The sequence below is a fragment of the Cetorhinus maximus genome, chromosome 6 (assembly GCF_964194155.1).
Source record: "Cetorhinus maximus chromosome 6, sCetMax3.hap1.1, whole genome shotgun sequence".
NCBI classification, from domain to species: domain Eukaryota; kingdom Metazoa; phylum Chordata; class Chondrichthyes; order Lamniformes; family Cetorhinidae; genus Cetorhinus; species Cetorhinus maximus.
This window is the reverse complement of record NC_135884.1, coordinates 25,886,334-25,898,997: the sequence shown is the minus strand read 5'-3', so window position 1 is coordinate 25,898,997 and position 12,664 is coordinate 25,886,334. Positions and strand designations below refer to the sequence as shown.

Sequence of the window (12,664 nt, the reverse complement as noted above, 5' to 3'; positions counted from 1 at the left end):
ATCCTTGCCTAGCCTGGATGTTTGCCAGAAGGGGTTTGATACTAAATTGCATTTTCATAATTTATTGATAATATAGTCACAGTCTTGTTAGCATTATCAGGCTGAAGTGAGGAAGATTTCTTGACAGCACTTGGGTGGGGCGGAGGGGGGAAATAAACTTGCAGGACTACAGGGATAGAGCGGTGGAATGAGACTGAGTGAATTGCCCTATAGAGAGTTGACATAGACTTGATGGATTGAATGGCTTCCTCTAGTGCTGTTATGATTCTAAGTATTAAACCTCTAATGCATTAGCAGCTTGTGTGATGTATGCTGACTTTGCACAGGTCAGAGAGGAATTTGAGTTTTGTTTTCCCTTATTATCCCTGTTTATTTTTAATCCCTCCCAGGTGATTAGCTGGCTGCTGAGGTAAGATGTGCTGCAGGTATCATGACTGTGGGGCCATTGTGATGGACCCTCTAGTCATTTCCTGATTATCATTATCATATGTTCATGTTATCATTTGTCTCCAGTTTTCCTGGACACTTGATGGAAGGCTCTTTGCAAAGTGAGCAGAAGACTGACTTTGTCAATTGGCTTTTAGTGAGAGGAAAAGAGAAAAAAACAATCTAGGTGATAGATTTTTATTTTACTTATTGTATTTGATCATGGGAAATTGTCATTAAGCTATTTCCAATCCCATTTCCATCTCCACTGTAATGCTAATGTGCATTATGATGCAAACATGGTGACACACTAGATTAGTTTGTTGTAATTAGCATGATGCAGTGTTTTGAAAATGACCAAAGCAACCGGAGGGACTGGGCATGGCTTTAGAAATTTAGACCTTGCGCAGCATTTCCAGGGCCCCAGAGGTAAGGAAGGGAGGTTGGGAACATGAATAAAACCAGAAAAGGAAATTGCTCATTGTTGGTCTTTCTCAGGGCATGATGATGGTATCCTCTTAGAAATACATGGACAGAAAGAGTTACTTTTGTCTTTGAATTAACAATTACCTTGTGTGTGTGTGTGTGTGTGTGTGTGTTTGTAAATTAAACCTTATAGGAATGGGTTATAACATGAATTCTAAAAATTCAGCAGAAAATAACGATCATATCTTGGTTATAAATGAAGGATGTTTGTTAAATAAATATTCAATTTACGTTAAAATAAGTCAATCTGAGCGAGTTGCACAAATAACAGGCTATAACCTCCGAGCTCCCCAGCGTTGAATTGGGGAGGTACCCCAAATATGCGCTGGAGAACCCCTCTTGGAACTTCACAGGTAAGCATTTGTACGGAATTGCCCAGAAGTGCACACTTCCTCTGGGCAATTACACTCTGCTGGGAACCATCCAAAAATGTGATTTAAAATGCAAACTCCAGAAGGTTCCGACGGTTACACCAATAGTTACTCCGAAAACGTTAGAAGAATTAAAACCTCTTCTAACTTTTGGATAACAGTTGTAAAGGCCCAGACTGATCCCACCCAGGGGACTCCTCCACCCTTGAGTAACCAACCCCCATATGAGTCCCCACCCTCTGACCTCCCATGGGATTCCCCCACACCCGCATGGGGTGCCTCACACCTCCCCCACCCCTGCAGGCCTGGCTCCCAACCCCCTGACCTAACCCCAAACCTGCACATCTGAAATTCCCAGCCCCCACCTGTATGTCAAACCTCAAATGTCCAACTCCTTATTCCCTCACGACGTCCGAAATCCTCCTCTCATCCCCACCTGACCTCCGAACTTGTGTCTCCCTCTCTTCTCTTCGCCCCCCCCAATCCGATCCACTTACTACTTTCGGTCGATTCAATTGGATCTTTAAACTTAGCTGCTTTACAGCTAAGCTGTAAAAAAGGGGGCGTGTCCACCTTCAATTCAACTCTGCTGGACAGTGCGACGCTGGGCTTCGGAGACAGCTGCACTGTCTGGATCTCACCCGGCCGCAGTCAGATGGTCAGGTGAGACAGGCATAGAAGAAATTTGGCGTAGGTAAGTGGAGTGGCAATCTGACGCTGATTGCCACTTTGAAGAAGTTACGGCCCATTGTTTCAATTACTAACCATTGGAATTTGCAGATTGCTGTTGACCTTTGCCATTCTTTGAGGGACAGCTGATCTGTGACACTGGGTCAATATGCTCAGATTTTAGAAATCTGTTTTAATTCAGTTACAATTCTAGTTGGTGAACACAGAAGCAAAGAAATATTAGCTGTGCAAGCAGAGTTGTTTGCTGTGTTTCTGTTTCATTTTGGAGCTCCAGATCTTTGCCTTTTAGATTGTAGCCTTCACCCTTCTACTCACTCCATGAATCTGCTCTTCTTTTAATTCTGGATGATGTAACTGCTTATTTTTTCACTCTTATTATTTCTTTTCTCATTTGCAACTATTGAATTCATTAAGTTCAGGTTGCCTTCATACATGTCCCTCATTGTCATGGATTGATATTTCAGCCTTATGGGATATGCTAGTTTTCCTCTAAAATACAGCAAAATAAAGTCTGCAATTGCATGTTACGGTAGTGCTTCAAACCATGTAATTTGATGACGAGTACGCTAGTCAAGTTTTTTTTTTAAAAAAGCCAAAAAATGTAGTGCATTCACGCACACAGCTGTATACATTGATCCAGTGTTTAATAATATTCAGACATGGCAATAACTCTTCGTTGTGGTGAGCCATGAGGAAACTTGTCTAGTTTATGAAGTCATCTCAGTCATTCAATACGTCACTCTATTGTAGTTCATCGCAGTTTGTATCATACTATATTAACTATTACATATAAAGCATTGAATCTCAGCGTTTTTGGTAAGAAGAATAACAAAGCCACTTATTACTTGGAAGTTGCAAGTCTAGGTAGAGGAACAAAGGGGTCTTGGAGTACAAATGCATCAATCACTAAAAGTTGTGTCACAGGTTCACAAAACCATGAAAAAAGCAAACCAGTCACCAGGTTTTATTTCCTGAGTGATAGAATTGAAAAATATGAAAGCTATGCTAAACCTGCATCAAACATGGTCAGACACAGCTTGGAGTACTGTGTGCAGTTCTGGTCACAATAATGTAAAAAGGATTTAGAGGCATCAGAGAGGGTGCAGAGAACATTTACAAGGATGGATCTCTCAGCTCTTCAAAAAAGAAGGTTGAGGGGTGACCAAATAGAGGTCTTGAAAATTATGGAAGGTTTTGACAGAGTGGATTGAGAGAATGTTTCCTGTTGTGGGGAAGAGCATAAGTCCATCAAGATAGGACAGTCACCAAGAAATCCAATAGGGAATTCAGAAGAAACCTCTTTACTCAGAGTGGTAAGAATGTGGTAATTGCTGCCACAGGGAGTGTTTAAGTAAAGATACATTTAAGGGGAAACTAGACAAGCATACGAGGGAGACTCCTTCTCACACACTCTCATACATTCCTTCTGTTAAACAGTGTCTTTATTTTACACAATGGTGGAAGCATAATGTGATTAAAGCTTTTCACCACAAATAGCCTCAGGACTATTTTTTAACTACTTGAGACGTCCTCCTTTTGTGCGTTACTGTCACATATGTTCCCCCAATCTAAGCATGCCTGTTAAATATAATTTCGAATGAACAGCTTGGTCCTAAAAAAAATTGTTTTTGGATGTTTTCCTATTCTATCATGCCCTTGAACAGTGTTACTAATTTCATGGTCAGAAGAGGATCGTGTAGCATATTCATGATACTTTTGAATAGTATTCTTAAAGCTTCTAGATTGTGTTTAAAATGATTTGCTTGGGCTCAGTGGTAACATTTTTGTTTCATTCTGCAGGAAGTGCCCCAGCTGCTTTATATAGAATTGGTGTATATATATTTTTAATGTGCTATTCCACAGATTAACCCGTGTGAACATTTGGTAAAGGTGAATATTTTTCGTGAGTCAGCAAGTATAAATCTCTTCATTCCTTGACACTTTTTTAGGTCAATCCTATTTTGGATTTTAATTTTATACACATTTCACCTTCAATTTAGCAGATTGCTTTCATCAGCAGAAAGTGAAAAACAAAAGATCATTGCTCTTTGTGTCACAACTCATGTCCCCTGAGCATAGGGTTCCCCGAGTGTGTCGCAAGACTAATAGCCTCCGTTAGTCACTGGAAGCTTGCATGTTGATAAACTAATTAAAGTTTGGAATTTCAAATTATTTTTCTGTATTTGAAATTTTCAAATTCAATTCAAAATATTGTATTAGCAAGATCTTTGCTTGAATTACAAGAGAATTTTATGGTATTCTTATTATATGCAAGATGATATAAGATCTCAGTTTAATCTACAGTATAGCTCCTGAAGTGGATTTTCAAAATAGAAGAAAGATTCCTCCTTCCGCTCCATACTGCTTCCAACCCAATTTAGGAATTTGAGTGGAATTGCCAATTTAGCGTTTTAAAACTTCTTCCCTTACCCAACATGCTTCAATGGCAATCGTGGGGCTCCTAAGCAGGGGAGGTGGAGTTATGCTGCTGCCTCAGTCCTCCAAACAGCACTATTGTTGTCAAGCCCAGCAAGAAACTACTTGCAATGGGAGAATAAAAAAAGACCAACGTTTTTAAAAATTTAATCTGCACATGCAGCTGCTCATTTCTCTGTTGCAACTGTTCTGATCATTGACCCCAGGATTCTCAGATCCGCTTTGTAGCCTCATTCCGCAGACTGTAAGGTAGAATGTACATTGCATTAAACTGGTCAAGTGTCCACCATTAGATCAGCTGGGCCACCTAGTTATATTGTTCACTCACTTTGGCCAAGAATGCTTAGTTCCCTTTTATCATTAGAGAAATGTAAACTCCTCTCCTCTGCCACAATTGATTTCCCTCTATAACCCCATGACGAACTTCAACTCTAAGTGCAAAGGATTCATGGACGAGGTGCTTTTATTTTTGCACATCTGATTTGTTTAAAGTGCATGGGACCTTTAAATTCTTTTTTTACTCGGCTATGCAGTTGCAGTAATTTAAAGGAGCCGACCTGTGCACAGCATGTGTGGGAACTTGGGGGTTGCTGTGCAGCCACGTAGCTTAGGGGGGAACATTGCTTGTGGGCCATTTTGTATGTGAAATCTGAAGCATTTGCATAGCTGTTAACTGCCTCCTTTAATGGTCCCTCAGCTACCCTGAAGGTCCAGCTTTCCCTCTTGCTTTCCTTGCAACTCACATGTTCTGTTATCTCTTTGCTATATCCATCTTCCCTATGCACATTTTGTCCACCGAGCCTGCCATCTGTTCCCTCAATCGTTCAGGCTCTCCAGTGATGATTCTTTCCTTCTCACTAATCTCATTCTGCTGGCATTTTAACATCCAAAGTCCATGTTGATAACAAAGGCGATATACTTGGAAACCACAGACCTGTCAGTTTATTAAAAGGCGCAGGAAAGAATTTCAAGGGACCCATTAGAGAAATGATTTGAAAAAGTGCAATTTGATAAAAGCTAGCTGGCCTGACCTCAAGAAAGGGAGCTCAAGTACAACTAACCTTTGGAAGATAATGCTCTTTCGTGGGCAAGAGAAATGTAGTGTATCTTAGTTATTGAAAAAGCATTTGATAAGGGTGCATTTTAAAAGATGAATAGCTAAGATCAAGAGTACTCGAATATCTTTAGGAGAGTGCCCGGTAGAAAATGGGCTCAGAATGGGGACTTATAAATGGGAACAGTGTAATTTGAATTCCACAGGAGTTAGTTTTAGCATCCCTAATAGATAAGGATATCGAGAAGTAAAAGCTTATCTAAATGTTCAGAAGATGCTATGGTTTAATGCAGAACTAATACTGCAATCAGATGCTGAATGATTTGGATCGATTAGTAAACAGATGAATGGAAACATTTAATTGTTGACAATCCTCCAAATCATATATTGGTTGTGATATCCTGAAAATTACTTGAAAAGGCATGAGGATATTTCAGAGCATTGATCAAACTGCTTATATCCCACGGCGCTGACTTGTTTGACGTTGCTGTTTGTATTCATGTACTGAGTACTTTTAAATAGATGGCCTAGTGTTACTGGAGGCAGTGAAAACATGAGGTGCATACAGCTAGAGGGAGTTGTTGTGCAAAATACATGATTATTTTATTTGGCTAGCTACTTTGCAGTACCTGAACACAATGGAACTTTTCCCAATACAGTTTATATTAAATTGTGATAACTTGATTTTTTTTCTGCTCCAAATTCCTGCTTTGCTTGTTTAGTTTGAACCATTAATTTTTTTTTGACTCAATCGCCAGGAATAACCTGTTTTCGGTTTCAACACAACTGAAGACGACACGTGGAAGTAATATATTATTGGTGCTAGTAAAACATGGCTTAAAGGAGGGCAGGAATGGCAGCTCAACATTCCTGATAACAAGCTTTTCAGATGGGATTGGGAAGGGGGATAAAAAGTGGTGCAAAATTGATTAAAGAAACAATAATAACCATGAGGACGAATGATATGCTAGAAGCGTCATCAAATGATGCCTTATGAGTTGAACTGAAGAACATAAAAGGATCAATCACACAGCTGGGACCCATAGACCCCCAAACAGTCAGAGGGAGATAGAAGAGCATATGTAGGCAAATTACTGAGAAGCGCAAAAACAATCAAACAGTATTAGAAGATTTCAACTCCCTAATATTAACTATGATGAAATCAGTTTAAAAGGTATGGAGGATGCAGGATTCTTAAAATGCATTCAGAGCATTATTTCTTGCCAGTGTGTAGCAAGCCCATCAAGACAAGGGGCAGTTCTGGATATAGTATTAGTGCATGAAGTTGGGCAGGTGCAAGAGCATTTTGGTGGTAGTGATCATAATTTAAGTCAGATTTAGCAAAGTTTTGGAAAAGGACAAAGACGAATTAGAAAAAGGCTAATTTTACTAAACTGAGATGTGATTTGGCAAAAGTGGACTGAGTGGTAAATCAGTGTCAGATGGGTGGTATTCAAGGAGGAGATATACAAGGGAGAGAGAGCGAGGCTTCAGAACAAATGTTCCCAGAGAGAAAAAAGGAGGGACTCCTGAATCCTGGATGTCAAAGAGGATAAATAGGATAAGACAAAAAAAGGAAGCTAATGTCAGATACCAAGAGCTCAATACTGCAGAAAGCCTGAAGGAGAATAGAAAGTGCAGAAGTGAAACTAGACAGGAAATTAGGAATGCAAAGAGAGGGCATGAAAAAATATTGGCAAATCAAGGATAACGTGAAGATGTGCTATAAGTACATAAAGGACAAAACTTTTAGGTTGGCGGGCGGGTGGGATCGGCGGGCCTGGGATCAGCCGGGGAATGGACCGCTGACTGCGATTGGCCCCCGACCGCGATTTCACGCTGTCTGGCCAACTAACGGCCAGCCAGCGTGAAGCGTGCGCTGAAATGCTCAGTGCTGCCGGGATGGGGGCAGGAGGAGCATGGGCGCTGATGTAAGCACAGGAGAGCACTGAATGAAAGCTCCCTGAAGGCAGAGAGCTGCCTCAGGGAGCTGAAGACTTGAAAACAATTAAATAAAGCTTTTAAAATCAGGAGAAAACTGTCCAAGCATCGCAATCAGTCACTTGAACATATACATGATAAAAATGTTGTCGATAGGTTTTTTAAATTTAATAATGGAAACCTCATCCCGCCCTTGGATGAGGTTTCATAAAAAATGCGAAGTCCACCTGGCCGATTTGCCTGTCCACCCCACAAACTCGGAGACAATTGCAACTTTAATTGCACTAATTAGCCTCTTAATTGTCAGCAAGTGCACTTCCGACTTTTGCACGCGCCTGCCAACTGAAATATTGCGCAAGCGCGGGATGACTTCGGGATACTTGCCCGACATCATCTCGCGCGATTTCGCATCCGATCGGGTAAGGCGTGCACCCGCCCGCCAACCTAAACATTCTGCCCAAAGAGAAAGAGGATGACTAAGTATCTAAGTCTCTAACAGCGGGGGCCAGTTAGAGACCAAAAAATGCAATTTATGCATGTGAAGATGGAAGATCTGGGCCTGGTTCTTAATAGATGCTTTGTCCCTCTTATAAAAGAGGAGTACAATGCAGACATTTTGGTTGCGGAGGAGGAGCGTGAAAAATTGGAAGGTACAAACAGTGGATAAATCACCAGGCCTGCATGAAATGCAAAACTGAAATATTGCAAATGCTGGAAACCTGAAATAAAAACTCAAAATACTAGAACTACTCAGCAGAGCTGGCAGCATCTGTGGAGCATGAAACAGAGTTAACGTTTCAGACCAGTGACATTCTAATAAGATGTCACTGACCTGAAACATTACCAATGTTTTTCTCTCCACAGATGCTGTCAGACCTGCTGACTATTTCAGCATTTTCCATTTTTATTTCAGATGAAGTGCTTCTCAGGCAAAGGAGGAAATGGAGGAGGCCCTGGCTGTCATTTTCCAATCCCCTCTGGGTACAGGTGGATACGGCTAACATTATGCAATTGCTTAAAATGGGAGGAAGGGATAGCTCGAGTAATCACAGGTCAGCCAGCCTAACTTTGGTGGTGGGAACATTATTGGAAAAAGTTCTGAAGGACAGTATAAACCATCATTTAGAAAGTCACGGATTAATCAAAGATCAGCACGGAACAGTTCAGGGGAGCTTGTGCCTGACTAACTTACTTGAATTTTTTTGAGGTGGTAACAAGCAGGGCCAATGTAAATAGTGTGTTTGTGGTCTGCACTGATTTTAGCAAGGCTTTTGACAAGATCCCATATGACTGACAAGTCAGAAAATTGAAAGCTGTGGAATCCAAGGGAAAGTGGCACGTTGGATCCAATTTTGGCTCAGTGCCAGGAAGTAAAGGATTATGATTGGGTGTTTTTGTGATTGGAAGGCTATTTCCAGTGGGGCTCTGCAGGGCTCAGTGCTAGGTCCCCAACTTTGTGATATATACCAATGATTTAGATTTAAATAAGGGGACATGATTAAGAAATTAGCAGATGATACAAAAGTTGGGGATGTGGTTGACAGAAAGGAAGCTGTAGACTGCAGGAAGATATCAAGTGATCTTGTCATCTGGGCAGAAAAGTGACAAATGTAATTCAATCTGGAGAAGTGAAGCAATGTATTTGAGGAGGGCAAGTGAATATACAATAAATGGTAGGATACTGAGATATGTAGAGAAATAGAGGGATCTTGAAGTGCATGTCCAACTGTTGGACAGGACACTTGTCACACGAACTAATTTCCACCCCTGGTGTGTGAATGCACAGTAGGTTGATTTACTTCCTTTTTAAAAATTATTTCCTTCTGGAGTGAGGTGGTGGGAAACTAGATGAATTTAGCCTCAATTAGCCAACAAATAAAACAAACATTCCAAAATGTGGAAAATTCATGATTTAACTTTCTTAGTGCCTGTTGCTTAAAGAGTTGTAGGATGACGGGTGGCTTTCGAATAATACTTAATGTTTCAGTGGAGCTTTAGTTTTTATTTCTGAAATACAATTTTATGGGTTTCATTTGGGATGGTGCAGCAGAATTGAAGTGTGATTTGGTTTCTCTATATCAGGGGCTAAACTTGCTGAGAAAGTCCACCTATAACAAGGACCTAATTGGTGTCCAAAATGCTCCACTCATAAGATAAATGCTCTAAAGGGTTACTTATGAATATTATAAAATGGAATAGGAAGAAATAGTATAGAGTTTAAAAACTGTTTATCTCATAATTTACAAGTTTATTTTACATTTTTGGTGCAAAATAGTTGCTGTACTTCTATCAAAAAATATTTCAGTAACTACGCACTCTTACGCCTGGATATTAGTATGAAAAACAGTTCTACTTTCTTCAGGCAGTACTACTACCTTCAGGAAGTGTCTTTGAAGTTTGCATTCTATGAATACTTAAAATGTGTCCTGTACTTCATGAATAAATCAAAAAGGTTAACATTTTTACAAATGTTATTTATATATGTTATAATTGAGATTCTTGTTGTTTTGTTTAGTTTGAGTCTAATTTCATGGACTCTAAAACAAGTTACACAGCCAAAACTAATTCACATGAAAATAGATTTTCCACAAAAAACTTGACCTCCTTTCATGTACAATTGCACAAAATTTTGCCATGCGTTTTATGTTGAGAAATCTGTAGAGAAATGATGGGCTGCTTTCATCGTAATGGTTGTTCATTTTAAATTTTCTGATCTCTCCAATTGAATCTTTACACAATGTTGTCTGAAGGTTGAAGTGTTTATTAACAATTCATAACCATATATATCTCCAAGCTATAGCCTTGCATGGGTGCTGTCTCCATGCTGGCTTCTTCTACTCTGTCTACTATCATGTGACTCTCTACAGCACTATGTGGGTGGTACTATTTCCACAGTCTTTCATTAACCCTTACTCTACCAAACACCCTTATACCATACCCCTCTCAAGTCTTTACCCAACATACATTTACAATCCAATCTTCTATACATGCTACCCCTTCTCTTCACTGCATCCACCCTCCGCCCTGACACATGCTTCCCACCCCCCACCCCCCCCCCCCCCCCGCCAAGTCTGTGATCTTATAAATTCAGATGGTCTGGAGGCTTTACAATTCTTACAGATCTCATTCTTTTCACATTTCAAGGAATGGTAAGCTTAGTTGTTTCAGGCTGACTTTGATTCAGTTTTGAAATCGTAGCATTCTGTGTTTCTGGTCCATGGGTGTCACAATTTGATTCATTTTTTGCACTCCTTCAAGTTGCATTTCTCTTTGTCGACAACCGTGCTTTGTTCACACACCATGGGTTTGTCCCATTCCGTTCGAAAGGAATGTTCACTCCATTCGTTCCTAGAGTGGACTCAGTTTGCTATTTCTGTAGGGTCTCCCGTGTTGTTCTTGGATCTTTACATTTCAAAAGTGGAACCCTCATTTCCACTTGTTTTACAGTTTCACCCAAATATTTGTTTACTGTATTTTTCAGTTCTTTTTAAAACTTATTAATGTTTTCATTCAGCTCAGCAACTACTTTGGTAAGTTCAGTTGTCTTTGTTTCAGAATTGTCTGGGGAGCTCTTAAGTTTAACAACTTCATCTGGGATATCTTTCCTCCATGGTAACTGACTGCTCCTCAGACCCTTTCAATTCTTATGTTAGATCCTCGATCTGTTTCTTAGAACTTTCCTTATCTGCTTTTAAAGTCTGGATTTACCCATCCATACTGCACACCTCATCTTTCATGTTCTCCAGAATGAATTAAAGTTCAAGAATTTCATTGTTTTTTTTCACGATGAAGTTGTAACATTTCATCAGTTTTAGTTGTTAATTCCATATTCAACCAACTGTTCTGATTCATCATTAATTCCTTTTCCTGTTCCAGCACCAACTTTGTGCTGTTTGTGTCAGCTTGAAGCTCATCATTTTTGAGTTTTCATTTCACTGATTCCTCGGCTATCCTTAAAGCTCACATTGTGTAATTTTGCTTCTGCTAGTTGTTTCCAAGATTCTTCAGGTTTTTGTGAGAACTTCTACTTTCTCTTGCAACTGTTAAACGTTTTTCTTGACATTCTAGGTTCCTGATTTTCGTTTCTACCATGTCATTTTTCAACAACTTGATGGTTCTCAGTACGTTTGAGGCATCTAGTGCTTTTTCTTCTAGTCCTTGATCTTCAGCGTTTGATTTATATTTTTTGATCTTATTGCTGTCTTTTCATTCTCCGTCTGCAGCAGAACTTTGTCCTTGTCCTTCATTTTGGGCTCACTGTTGGCCAGGTCTGTCTCCTGAAGTCTAAGCTTATTTCAGTTCTGTAATCATGTTATTCAGGGCTTCACTATCTACTCACAGCTTGGAAAGCTCTACGGCTTTCCTTTCAATGCCTCCTTTTTTCCATTCAGCTGGTTCTTCGGTCTCTTTCTTGTACCTCAGCTTCTTCCTGGAATTTAGTAGCATTGTTGAATCTTCTCTGCCAACTGGTTCTTCAGTCCATTCAGAGTGGCATTAAATCCATTTTGCATCTCTTTGTAATTTTCCAGAGGAATGAACTTTGACCTCACTATTAACCTACCTTCACAATAAATCACAATAGTATGATGAAAATGGTTATATTTTTATGACACCAGGACAGGAGAAAGTGGGGGTTGTACTGTTGAGCTGGTCTACACTTGAGCCGTGCTGGGACAAGTGTTCACGTGAATTACATAACTAGGGAAGTAGAGAGGGCTCTGAACTAAACAAGACGGGTAAGGGATCAATCTTGGTTCAATGGGTAGATTCAAGGCAGGAGATTATAACAGTAATGTGGGATATGAGGGTCAGGTAATAGCAGGAAGGGGCAGAGAGATAAAACCTAAGGATACACCGACAGTCAAGACTAAGTGTTACGAAGATAACAAAAAGACAAAGCTAAAGGCTCTTAGAGTGGGTCTAAGACTAGTATTTTAAACTTAAATAAGGGCAACTATGTGGGCATGAAAGCTGAGATAGCTGAAATGAACTTTGATACTATGTTATGGGATAGATCAATAGAGAAGCAGTGTCAGACATTTAAGGGGCTATTTCAGAATACTCAGAATAAGTATATTCCTACTACAAAGAAACATTCTAAAGGGAGGACCCACCACCCATGGTTAACTAGAGGTTAGGAGCATCAAACTTGGGGGATAAAGCATAACTGCACAAAGATGAATGGCAGGTCAGAATATAAAGAACAGCAGAGAATGATTGAAAGGTTAACCAGGAGTAGGAAATTATAAGAGGAGAGGAA

The 12,664-nt window shown here is 40.0% G+C and overlaps 1 protein-coding gene across 3 annotated transcripts in view; it reads left to right on the top strand.

Annotated features, from left to right (window-relative positions):
• Positions 1-12,664, top strand: part of iqsec1b (IQ motif and Sec7 domain ArfGEF 1b) — a 511,299-nt gene that overhangs the window by 305,667 nt on the left and 192,968 nt on the right. The gene's annotated exons all lie outside the window — the stretch shown is intronic.